We start from the raw sequence: 14510 nt of genomic DNA, 5'->3' as shown, positions 1-14510 counted from the left end.
TGTTGGCGTGTGTGAGCCTCACTGTAGACAGTCAAACATGTGCTGTCAGTCATTGAGAATCACTTAGAGGATTTGTCGTCCTTATCCTCTGTTTGTCAGACAGACAGACACCTCAGCTTTCCCCCAGCTCCTCAGAACAGGACGACACCCTTACAGCCAACGGAATTACACAATGGGAGGTTCTCAGTTGGATTTCCTTGACTCCTCGCGTCCTCTCTCCTCGCCTCCTTCTCAAGAGCCGTTGGAGAAGGTCAGAGGCGTTTTGAGAAGGAGGCGAGGAGAGAGCACGCAAGGAGTCAAGGAAATGCAATTGAGATTCTTCCCATGCATGCTACCATAGCAACAGTCACTACCATGGTTAGTGTGGATATCAATGGGTAACCCAAATCATGGTTGACCATAAAATGGAATGTATTTGAGAAGTGGTTGGAATGGCGTACTGAAGCTTCAGTTACTGTTCTCTAAATCAATGACTCGCATAGTAACTGTATAAAATCGTGTTCAAGTGGAGAAGGCAGTTACACTAATGAAAAAAGAGTAATTGTGATTGAATTGTGATACTCAAGAAGACACCATACCAGTTTAGTGGCCATGCGGTTAAGTAACGCTCTCGTTATAATGACAACTAAGTGTATCTTTAATAGAGAATAATGGAATTATTTTCACTTGGAATTACTTTCACTTGGAGGATCCAGGTTAACATGACACTGTCAATGTGATGGGGATGGAAGCCTGGTAATCCATTGCTTCTTAGCTTGGAGTACAACCTCCCTCCCCCCATTCTATCACTTCATACACACCTGCATACTAACACCTGAAGGGTTTGTCTATGTGTTTGTCTGAGCAGGATAGAGGGAGGTGCAAGGTGTTCCTGAACTAACGGAATAGTAAGAGTAGAAACTGTGTGGAAAGACATGATGCTGCACTTGAATGAAACTACTCACTCGCGTCATTGAACACAGATTTGAGAGGATTTCAATTTCAGAGAATTCATGGCCGATGTCTGAGTGAAAGTTTCAATACCTGGAACCGTAACCACAAAGCATCTCACAAAAGGTCCTAGGAATCCTGTTAAACCCTTTTATAAGACTATAAAACTCCAAACTCAGAGTAGGTTTTAGGATTATGTTAAAATAGATAGTGTTACATGTAGGTCTAGATTATTTATAGATGCTGTTGCATGGTCTAGATTATTTATAGATACTGTTACATGGTCTAGATTATTTATAGATACTGTTACATGTAGGTCTAGATTATTTATAGATACTGTTACATGTAGGTCTAGATTATTTATAGATACTGTTGCATGGTCTAGATTATTTATAAATGCTGTTGCATGTAGGTCTAGATTATTTATAGATGCTGTTGCATGGTCTAGATTATTTATAGATACTGTTACATGTAGGTCTATATTATTTATAGATACTGTTACATGTAGGTCTAGATTATTTATAGATGCTGTTACATGTAGGTCTAGATTATTTATAGATACTGTTACATGTAGGTCTAGATTATTTATAGATACTGTTACATGTAGGTCTAGATTATTTATAGATACTGTTGCATGTAGGTCTAGATTATTTATAGATACTGTTGCATGAAGGTCTAGATTATTTATAGATACTGTTACATGTAGGTCTAGATCATTTATAGATACTGTTACATGGTCTAGATTATTTATAGATACTGTTACATGTAGGTATAGATTATTTATAGATACTGTTACATGGTCTAGATTATTTATAGATACTGTTACATGTAGGTCTAGATTATTTATAGATACTGTTACATGTAGGTCTAGATTATTTATAGATACTTTTGCATGTAGGTCTAGATTATTTATAGATACTGTTACATGTAGGTCTAGATTATTTATAGATACTGTTGCATGTAGGTCTAGATTATTTATAGATACTGTTACATGGTCTATATTATTTATAGATGCTGTTGCATGTAGGTCTAGATTATTTATAGATGCTGTTGCATGGTCTAGATTATTTATAGATACTGTTACATGGTCTAGATTATTTATAGATACTGTTGCATGAAGGTCTAGATTATTTATAGATACTGTTACATGTAGGTCTAGATTATTTATAGATACTGTTACATGGTCTAGATTATTTATAGATACTGTTACATGTAGGTCTAGATTATTTATAGATACTGTTACATGTAGGTCTAGAATATTTATAGATACTGTTACGTGTAGGTCTAGATTATTTATAAATATTGTTACATGTAGGTCTAGATTATTTATAGATACTGTTACATGTAGGTCTAGATTATTTATAGATACTGTTACATGTAGGTCTAGATTATTTATAGATACTGTTACATGTAGGTCTAGATTATTTATAAATACTGTTACATGTACAGTGGGGAGAACAAGTATTTGAGACACTGCCGATTTTGCAGGTTTTCCTACTTACAAAGCATGTAGAGGTCTGTAATTTTTATCATATGTGCACTTCAACTGTGAGAGACGGAATCTAAAACAAAAATCCAGAAAATCACATTGTATGATTTTTAAGTAATTAATTTGCATTTTATTGCATGACATAAGTATTTGATACATCAGAAAAGCAGAACTTAATATTTGGTACAGAAACCTTTGTTTGCAATTACAGAGATAATACGTTTCCTGTAGTTCTTGACCAGGTTTGCACACACTGCAGCAGGGATTTTGGCCCACTCCTCCATACAGACCTTCTCCAGATCCTTCAGACCTTCTCCAGATCCTTCAGGTTTCGGGACTGTCGCTGGGCAATATGGACTTTCAGCTCCCTCCAAAGATTTCTCTTGGGTTCAGGTCTGGAGACTGGCTAGGCCACTCCAGGACCTTGAGATGCTTCTTACGGAGCCACTCCTTAGTTGCCCTGGCCGTGTGTTTCGGATCGTTGTCATGCTGGAAGACCCAGCCACGACCCATCTTCAATGCTCTTACTGAGGGAAGGAGGTTGTTGGCCAAGATCTCATGGCCCCATCCATCCTCCCCTCAATATGGTGCAGTCGTCCTGTCCCCTTTGCAGAAAAGCATCCCCAAAGAATGATGTTTCCACCTCCATGCTTCACGGTTGGGATTGTGTTCTTTTGGTTGTACTCATCCTTCTTCTTCCTCCAAACATGGCGAGTGGAGTTTAGACCAAAAAGCTCTATTTTTGTTTCATCAGACCACATGACCTTCTCCCATTCTTCCTCTGGATCATCCAGATGGTCATTGGCAAACTTCAGACGGGCCTGGACATGCGCTGGCTTGAGCAGGGGGACCTTGCGTGCGCTGCAGGATTTTAATCCATGACGGCGTAGTGTGTTACTAATGGTTTTCTTTGAGACTGTGGTCCCAGCTCTCTTCAGGTCATTGACCAGGTCCTGCCGTGTAGTTCTGGGCTGATCCCTCACCTTCCTCATGATCATTGATGCCCCACGAGGTGAGATCTTGCATGGAGCCCCAGACTGAGGGTGATTGACTGTCATCTTGAACTTCTTCCATTTTCTAATAATTGCGCCAACAGTTGTTGCCTTCTCACCAAGCTGCTTGCCTATTGTCCTGTAGCCCATCCCAGCCTTGTGCAGGTCTACAATTTTATCCCTGATGTCCTTACACAGCTCTCTGGTCTTGGTCATTGTGGAGAGGTTGGAGTCTGTTTGATTGAGTGTGTGTACAGGTGTCTTTTATACAGGTAACGAGTTCAAACAGGTGCAGTTAATACAGGTAATGAGTGGAGAACAGGAGGGCTTCTTAAAGAAAAACTAACAGGTCTGTGAGAGCCGGAATTCTTACTGGTTGGTAGGTGATCAAATACTTATGTCATGCAATAAAATGCAAATTAATTACTTAAAAATCATACAATGTGATTTTCTGGATTTTTGTTTTAGATTCCGTCTCTCACAGTTGAAGTGTACCTATGATAAAAAATGACAGACCTCTACATGCTTTGTAAGTAGGAAAACCTGCAAAATCGGCACTGTGTCAAATACTTGTTCTCCCCACTGTAGGTCTAGATTATTTATAGATACTGTTACATGTAGGTCTAGATTATTTATAGATGCTGTTACATGTAGGTCTATATTATTTATAGATACTGTTGCATGTAGGTCTAGATTATTTATAGATACTGTTGCATGTAGGTCTAGATTATTTATAGATACTGTTACATGAAGGTCTAGATTATTTATAGGTACTGTTACATGAAGGTCTAGATTATTTATAGATAATGTTACATGTAGGTCTAGATTATTTATAGATACTGTTACATGTAGGTCTAGATTATTTATAGATGCTGTTGCATGTAGGTCTAGATTATTTATAGATACTGCTACATGTAGGTCTAGATTATTTATAGATACTGTTACATGTAGGTCTAGATTATTTATAGATACTGTTACATGTAGGTCTAGATTATTTATAGATACTGTTACATGTAGGTCTAGATTATTTATAGATACTGTTGCATGTAGGTCTAGATTATTTATAGATACTGTTACATGGTCTAGATTATTTATAGATGCTGTTGCATGTAGGTCTAGATTATTTATAGATACTGTTACATGGTCTAGATTATTTATAGATACTGTTACATGGTCTAGATTATTTATAGATACTGTTACATGTAGGTCTAGATTATTTATAGATACTGTTACATGTAGGTCTAGATTATTTATAAATACTGTTACATGTAGGTCTAGATTATTTATAGATACTGTTACATGGTCTAGATTATTTATAGATACTGTTACATGTAGGTCTAGATTATTTATAGATACTGTTACATGTAGGTCTAGATTATTTATAGATACTGTTACGTGTAGGTCTAGATTATTTATAGATACTGTTACATGTAGGTCTAGATTATTTATAGATGCTGTTACATGAAGGTCTAGATTATTTATAGATACTGTTACATGTAGGTCTAGATTATTTATAGATACTGTTTGTTTCATGTAGGTCCAGATCATTTATGGGTTGATCATATAGAAATATCAAAACATTATTTTAACGGCTCCAGAGCAATATCATGTGGGGCAGGAACCACTGACTTGCTGCATTTTTCTATGATCAAGACACTTGCTGGTAACTCTTAAGTGATTAGGACAGCTCATGAGGTGTCCTAAATAGCTGTCGACTAGGTGAGACTCTTATGACTAAAGAGGCTTCATGCATAGCTTTTATTTTTACCACTACTACTACCACTACCGCTACCACCACTACTTGTACTAATACTACTTCTACTACTACTTCTAGTAATACTACATCTACTAGTACTACTACTACTACCACCACCACTACTACTACTACTACTACTACTAGTAATACTATTTCTACTACTACTACTACTACTACCACTACTACTATTACTACTACTACTACCACCACTACTTCTACTAATACTACTTCTACTACCACTAGTACTACTACTAATAATAATACAAATAATAATACTTATGATACTACTACCACTATTACTACTACCACTACTACTACCACTAGTACAACTAATAGTAATAATAATAATACTTCTACTACTACTTCCACTACTACTACTTATACTAATGCTACTTATACTACTACTACTTCTACTACTTTTACCACTACTACCACTACTACTACTACTACTACTACTATTACTACTTCTACTACTTCTACTAATACTACTTCTACTACTACTACTACTACTACTACTACTTCTACCACTACTACCACTACTACGACTACTACTACCACTACCACCACTAATACTACTACTACTACTACTACTACTACTACTACTACTACTAGTACTACAGCTGTGAATTATGATCATGATAATAGTAGCTAAAAGTAGAAATAACAATAATAACATACAATTTTGATCATTGCAACTCATTTGTTTGTCATTGTCGTTACAGTACTATTGTCACGCCCTGACCTTAGAGAGACATTTTACTTCTCTATTTGGTTAGGTCAGGGTGTGATGTGGGGTGGGCATTCTATGTTTTGTATTTCTGTGTGTTTGGCCGAGTGTGGTTCCCAATCAGAGGCAGCTGTCTATCGTTGTCTCTGATTGTGAATCATACTTAGGCAGCCTGTTTTGCCACCTTAGTTGTGGATAGTTGTCTTTGTTAGTAGCCCTAGTAAGCTTCACGTTCGTTTTTGTTGTTTCTTGTTTTTGTTGGCGACATTTATAATAAAGGAAAATGTACACTCACCACGCTGCACCTTGGTCCAGTCATTTCCCCGACGACATTCGTGACAACTATTGATGGATATGTGTTTTATTGGTGCATTGGTATAGAAGGAGGGAAGTGGGTGGTGGGTTGAGCAGGTTAGGAGGAAGGGGCTCTGGTTTAGGGAACACTTTAGTCTGGCTCCTACAGTAAAGGAGACATTAGTGCACAAGAACATGGATACAATTAAGATGATTCATCAATTCATTTTGGAATTACTGTAAGACAAGGTTTTGCTATTGAAGTAGTTTTATTCTTGAAACAAAAAACAACATTTTGCAAACTAGTTAAATTACTGATTACCAACCACACTTCACACTAAGCCTCACACCAAAGTAGCTAACTAGTGGAGCAATATATTAGGCTAGTAGCTACTATAGTTTCCCTGTAACAGAGGCTAGTTAGTACAGATGTAGGATCTTAATTTGAGCCAGTGTGTTACAGCAGGAAAATAATCCTGCAGCAACAGGAAATGTAAATTATTATGATGATTATAATGAATGGGTGTTTATGTAGGCTTTGATACATTTTTTGTCTGGGTAAATCAAGACTGACATTTCTAAGTGGAAATTACAAACTTCAGAAGCCTTTTTAAACCTTAGCTTCGCAGCTTGCTCAGACTAGCTCCAATGCCAACCAGCGGTAGCATATGCTAGTGGTGATGCTAACGTACAGTTTTCCAACTCAAAATGTATTGGTCACATACACGTGTTTAGCAGATGTTATTGTGGGTGTAGCGAAATGCTTGTGCTTGTTCCCCAGGGTTTCCCATGGTATGGCTGTGACTGCTCAGAAATGCACACTCATCAGAAATGCACATTCATCTTTGAGCATAAATTAGCAACGATACAGGAAAAATGCTCCCCTTTGTTATAACATTATTGATATGATAGGGAATTCTTGATTGTCAGTACATTCTGCCATTTTTAAGGTAATCTGTTTCACTTAACCAGATGTTCAAAGATGATGAAACAATAATTCAGTAGGCCGTTTGTCTTATTCAGCTGGTGTCCAAATTATTCAGGAAGTCTCACATGAGTTGTAAATAAGTCCAGTTGGGAAGAAGGCCCAATAGCGACAGACATAACCATAAATGTTTACATTATGCCAGCATACCTTGCTGAATCAGAGATATGGGAAGATTTATGTGATTATAATTATTTTTAGTTATTTTGATGATTCATAATTGTGTGCATGAATGTCGAGTCTCTCTAGACAGACGGGTGGTTTGTAGTGAAGAGAGGCTGAATCTGCTGTTTAGCCACTTGCGCCCCTAGAAGTAATAAATAAAGTTAACTAGCTAGCTAGCGCACATGAGATTTGGTTCAGGGTTCCAAGATTACATTGAAATTAATACAATTATTTTATTAAGATGGAGCAGCAAAGACACTTGTTGTGTAAAGATTGCTAAACTGATATGTCCAACTAATTGCTATGTTATTTTCAACTCTGCTAAGATATCATTGGTAGGGAAAGTAAGATGCAGGGAATGACCATAACAGCTGGATGCAGGAACCCGGCACAGATGATCATTCAGGAAAAGGAGTTGCAAAGATTGGGTTTTCAATTTGAGCCAATTCACCACCATAAGGTGTCCAGGAAATGATCAATGTACATGATCTTAGAGAAACAGATGCATGCTGGGAATTGTATTTCTACTAGACTGGTATTGACATGATTTAATTATTGGATTGTTTTATTGGAGTTTTAAGAAAAGAAAAGAATAGAAAGATATATTCTTAGGAAGTGGTAAGTTAACTCATATCATGGTATATCTGTTGTGTCATGAGTGTGTACATTTGCGCATGTGTGTATGTCCCTGTGTGTGTGTGTGTGGTAGATTAGGAGAGCTCAGGACAGATTAGTTATTTATAGACACCATGTCCTCTCTTCATGGTTCGTGCGGTCAGGTGGAGTTGCGTGAGGAATGTGTACCTAAGAGGGTGGAGTCCCACGTTGGGATGCATGAGCTAGAAACAGACGTGTTGCCATCTTCTCCCTCCCTTCATGTGGACTAACCGACTGAACACAAACTGGTTGAATCAACGGCATTCCAACTATAACTGTTGAGGTGATGATGGTGAATCAATGTGGAAAACTGATCAGGTTTGCAGAGATTCCTCAATGTAATGGGATGTTGGAATGTTAGCCTTTTTTTTCAACACAACTTTTAAGCAAAATCCAAATGACATGGTAAAATGTTTTTAAATCAAATTCAAATCAAATGTATTTATATAGCCTTCTTACATCAGCTGATATCTCAAAGTGCTGTACAGAAACCCAGCCTAAAACCCCAAACAGCAAGCAATGCAGGTGTAGAAGCACGGTTTTGGGGAATTCGTAATTTGACAATTTAATCAAATGTAAATCAAAACTAGACGTCGAAGTGACGCCTGTGCCCAGTGGGAACACGGCTCAGAGATGGTTAACTCCATACCAATGAAGATCAGAGATCATTTATTGCAACAAACCAGACCACCACCAAGGAAAATGTAACACACACAGGAAGTAGTCAGACGTAGCTGAATTCTAGAGTCGATTTGTAATAATATGCATTACTATCATATACTAAAGTACAGCTGTAGGATCTTAATTGGATCACCCTGTTGCATGAGAACTTTCCTGTAATGCAGGTAATGTAAAACATCTAGTGTATTTGAGGTTTAAAACGTTTCTAATTTGCACTTAAACATCTCAAACTTGATTCTCACTTATGAAAAATGTATACAAAAATATAAAAATGTCCATTAATTACAATCCACATAATAATTCACATTTCCTTTTGCTGCAGGATTATTTTCAAATTCAAATTAAGATCCCACATCTGTATGATGCTGAACTCTCTGGAACAACTGCATGAGTGTTGCTCACATCTCAAGTCATGAACTACCTCGATGATATGTTTCATTTGGAAATCTTTCATCCCCTCATTGGACGACAAGATAGATATGTGAGACTTCTTTTCATGATGTGTGTTCCAATCCAATATGGCTAATGTAGATAGCAAATGGAAAGGGGACTGTAAAAGGTGATACATTGAATGTTGGTGACAGAGAAGAGCTGAACCCTGATATCATTTGGGGTGCCTTTAAGGCGTACATTAGGGGAATGATAATCTCATACTCTGCACTATTTTAGGAAAAAAACATAAATAAATCTTTACAAGGGAAAGAAGATATTACAATTTCAGAACTTAAGCACAAATACAATCTTTTACTTTTGAAGAGAGCCAAAAACTACAGGTCAAATTTAAATAAAGTAAACTACTAAATGGCAAATAAATCTGGTAAATATCTCACAAATATCTCACAGCTCTCACAAAACAAATACATGCTAAACCAGTTATAGTTTTAAAAGATACAGATACAGAAGTGGTAATTAGAAATAAGCAATGCGATTAATGACAATTTTAAAAGCTTCTAAGAACATTTTTATAAATCAGAATCGAACAACAATTGGACGGATCGCATATCCTTCTTAGACTCATCATCTCTGAAGCAATTACCAAAACACATAAAAAGATTCACTAAAAACAGAGATTACCCAAGAATAAATACTAGATACTATTAAAACATTCAAAAGGAGAAAGGCACCAGGAATTTGGCTTTCCAATGGAATTCTATTCAACATTTTGGGACAAAGTAGCCCCACTATTTACACAAATGACAACACACATGTCACTCAATTCAGTACTTCCTAGTTCCATGTATCAAACAGTTATTTCAGTTATATTAAAACCAGGAAAATCTGGAGAGTCCCCTGCTGATTACAGACCCATAAATGTAATAAATTGTGACAATAAAATAACAAAACTTATAAGCAATAGAATGGCAAAAGTCTTAACAGACTTGATACATGTCCATCAAACAGGGCTTATTAAAAATAGACACTTAGACTCTTTAATAATGGCTGTTGATGCCGAAAGGCTTTCAACCATCTTGAATGGCTTTTTCTATTGAAAACTTTGGAAGCCCTCAACTTTTGAGCTGAAATAATACATTTAATAAAACCATTGTATAAATGTCCTAAAGCATAAGTATACACAAATAATACATTATCTGATTGTTTTAGAAAGGGGCACAATACAGGGATGTCCCATCTCACCCTCCTGTTAGCACTGGCAACTGAACCACTTGTAGAAAGAATTAGACAGGACCCATTTGTAACAGGTATCAATCAATATTGGTAAACATGAATATAAACTAAACTTATTTGTAGATTATCTACTTATATACCTGACCAATATTGAACACTCAATGCCCCCATAGCTAAAAAATATTTTCAGAATAGTCTAAAATCTCAGGAAATCAAAAATTAGGAAAAAACGAAATAATAGGAAAATAATAGCTTACAATCTACAGCAATCATTTTAGGTGGACTACCAAAAATATTAAATCTTTAGGATGCTTAACTCATAACCCTGTCTAAGCGGGGGAGGGGGGTTCTACTTATCTATATTAAATTGTTTAAGGAGGTCATACCAAGGACCATTTTGCTATTTGATTTTGAATTTTAAGATGCTATGAAGCATAAAAAAATACAATTATTAGCCCATACAAACACATTGAATAACAGATTCACTACATGGACAGTCCCACAAAATCTTAAGGAAGTTTGTTCTAAAGTGTCTGTCCTATATCTGAGAGATATAAGAAAGATCAGGAAACATATACATATTTTTTTATATGTATTTAACCCATTATTTTTGGCACTAAACACTCTCTATATATACTTCCATTAATTTTACAACTGGTACCGGGGGACCTTCAGACAAGTCTTTTGAGGCCTGTGGGCATCCGAGAGCAAAATAACCAATATTTTTCCACATGTTTTTCTACATGTTGTAACGTCACAGCCTTATTCTAAAATGCATTCCAAAAACAATTTAATCTACACGCAATACCTAATAATGACAAAGCAAAAACAGGTTTTTAGAAAATGTTGCAAATGTATTAAAAAGAAAAAACAGAAATACCTTATTTACATAAGTATTTAGACCCTTTGCTATAAGACTCGAAATTGAGTTCAGGTGCATCCTGGTTCCATTGATCATCTTTGAGATGTTTTTACAACTTGATTGGATTCCACCTGTGGTAAATTCAATTGATTGGACATGATTTGGGAAGGCACACACCTGTCTATATAAGGTCCTACAGTTGACAGGGCATGTCAGAGCAAAAAACAAGCCATGAGGTCGAAGGAATTGTCCGTAGAGCTCAAAGACAGGATGGTGTCGAGGCACAGATCTGGGGAATGGTACCAAAACATTTCTGCAGCATTGAAGGTTCCCAAGAACACAGTGGCCTCCATCATTCTTAAATGGAAGAAGTTTGGAACCACCAAGACTCTTCCTAGAGCTGGTCGCCCAGCCAAGCTGAGCAATCGGAGGAGAAGGGCTTTGGTCAAGGAGGTGACAAAGAACCCGATGGGACAACCATCTCTGCAGCACTCTACCAATAAGGCCTTTATGGTAGAGTGGCCAGACGGAAGCCATTCCTCAGTAAAAGGCACATGACAGCCCGCTTGGAGTTTGCCAAAAGGCACCTAAAGGACTCTCATACCATGAGAATCAAGATTTTCTGGTCTGATGAAACCAAAATTAAACTCTTTAAGAAACCTGGCACCATCCCTACGGTGAGCCATGATGGTGGCAGCATCATACTGTGGGGATGTTTTTCAGCGGCAGGGACTGGGAGACTAGTCAGGATCAAGGGAAAAATGAACAGAGAAAAGTACAGAGAGATCCTTGATAAAAACCTGCTCAGGACCTCAGACTGGGGTGAAGGTTCATCTTCCAATAGGACAACGACCCTAAGCACACAGCCAAGACAACCCAGGAGTGGCTTTGGGACAAAATAAATTCTAATAACCTGTTTTTGCTTTGTCATTATGGGGTATTGTGTGTAGATTATTCAATCCATTTTAGAATAAGGATTTAATGTAACAAAATGTGGAAAACGTGAAGGGGTCTGAATACTTTTCTGAATGCACTGGATATGTTTGTGAGTGTCTCACCTCATATTATTGTGGAGCCTAAACTGTTTGGACGCTACAGACAGAAGTTGGCAGACGAGTCCCAAGACACTTGTGAGGGCAGTAGAGCAAAACGGAGAACACCACCGTGTGTTTGTGAGTCTCATCAAATAGTAATATTAGTTTTCTATGCCAAACTGTTCGGCCGGTACAGACAATTTTGTGAGAAGACCGATTTTCAGGATGTCTCATGGTCTGACAAACATTGATCTAGCTCTGTCACCTTTCACCGGGGGTGAGGACATTGGCCTTAGTTTAACAAGGACTGATTCTATATGGAACCCTTTTCATCCTTCTCTAAGAAAGGGTTCTAAAAGGCTTCTTTGTATGGAGAAAATGTTCTACCTGGAATGAGGGTTCTTCTAAACTTCAAGGACAAGCCGAGGAACCCTTTATTGTTCTAGATCCTTTTTTCTAAAACTGTGAGTTGACAGAGCCCATCTTGTCTGATTCATTACTACTCAAACTTCCCTCTCCTCTTTGTTTACATCTGGGTTGGCTATACAACGCACATGTCTCTTCAATGCAACAGCCAAGTATTCCTTTTTTTCAGCACTTGGCTTGCAGGCTTGCTTTGATTGTTTGAGAATCTCGTGCGTCTTTATCCCGCCTGACATCCGAGGGAAAAGCGTTACAGCGCATGCTTTAAGGACGGATTAGACAGGTAGAGAAGGAGAATGAGGAGGGCACCAAGGATTTCACTCGCCGCTTACAATTAAGCTGAACGTGGAGCCCACAGTCCAGCCTGCAGGTTGGTCACTTCAGGTCTACACACATGCTTGGATGAGTCGACTTCAGTGACTGCGGATACCATTCTTAGTCTTCCATGGGCATTGCTGATTATTCATTGTATTTCGATTGGATGCTGCAAAGGTGCTGCTGGCTTTCTTCTTGAGATCTACTCCTGCATAGCCTCCAGATTTCTACATTCCCTTATTTAAGGGGCAAGGGGGGACCTTCATACGTTTGTGGATCTTCACTGAATCTCCAAGATGGATAGACCGTGAATTTCCTTGAGTTTCTTTGACTCTATCCTTGCAGCCCATGGCTGACTGAGTAGTGACTCTTTAGTACGTCACTTTCCATTCCAAATTCCAGACAACAACTACAGGTAAACTAAATGTAAAGGTTTTAATTGAATATGAAAAAGGTTTGAAACATTTTCTTAAAGTGCTCCAGAATGTTTCTCTTCAAACCTTCAACATTCTACTCCTACCGTGCTGTATTTATTTTACCGCTAATAGGCAGTTGCTGTCATGGATTTTTGAAGGCAGGATTGAAAGTTTGCATCTCACAGTATTATGCTACAGTATTGTTGAGTAGAATTTCCTCATCACAGTATTATGCTACAGTATCGTTGTTGTCCCCTGACGCAAAAAGGGAAAATGCTCCGGCGTCTGTGACTTGTCTGATCATTCTTAATTTATTGTCATTTGACCTCTGGGAATCAGAGGTCATCCCTTTCTGGTGAGAGAGCTGAGACACTCTCCCCTTTGACCTCATCTGCACCAACCCAGCCAGGTGGCCTTGAGAACCATCCAGCTCAATGAGATGTACCCTATCTAATGAGACACATAATGACATTAGCAAATCGTATATGCCCTGAATCCTGATTCAAGAGCTTCACAATTGCTACAGTCAGGCTGCAGTTGACTGTAGCGATATATTGTTTTGGCTTTGAACGTAAAAGCTTTTGGTACTGATGCACCAGAGAGCAGATAGCCAGTATGGATGACTCTTGGTGAGGGGACCATTTTTTGCCAAAGAGCTATGTGAAGAATTGTGTTTTTTTAAATATGTGATTTCATTTGTATGTATTGTGAATCTGTATTTCTGAATCTGTGAATCAAACAGTAATCCCTTGCTCAAGACTGTCTAATCGCAGCTTGGCACACCTTGACAGTTCCTGGGTCACCCCTGAGAGGTTATGTAACTAAACCACTGGTGTGCAAGACAGGCTAATTTTGTCGGCCTTATCAGGCTTATGTCCGGGCACTGTGTGTGAGACAGCCTCTGATTGATTTGCCAGTCACAACCTATTAACTGCCTCACCGTCACGTCTTTGTTTCTGTGGATGTAAACATTATGCAACACAAACAGTTACTCCAGTTACAAATTCACTCAATATGGTTTTAGAAACAGCAAACCTCAATTTTCCTCTCAATCCGAGAGACATTTTGCCAGTGAGTACAGGGCTGTTCAGGGGGTGCAAAAAATGTTGGACAGTGTAACAGTGTAGCAGGGGGACCCAGCAGAAGTCCCCATCTCAG

Source organism: Salvelinus fontinalis, unplaced genomic scaffold (assembly GCF_029448725.1).
Source record: "Salvelinus fontinalis isolate EN_2023a unplaced genomic scaffold, ASM2944872v1 scaffold_0602, whole genome shotgun sequence".
Taxonomy (NCBI): Eukaryota; Metazoa; Chordata; class Actinopteri; order Salmoniformes; family Salmonidae; genus Salvelinus; species Salvelinus fontinalis.
This window is presented reverse-complemented; position numbering follows the sequence as displayed.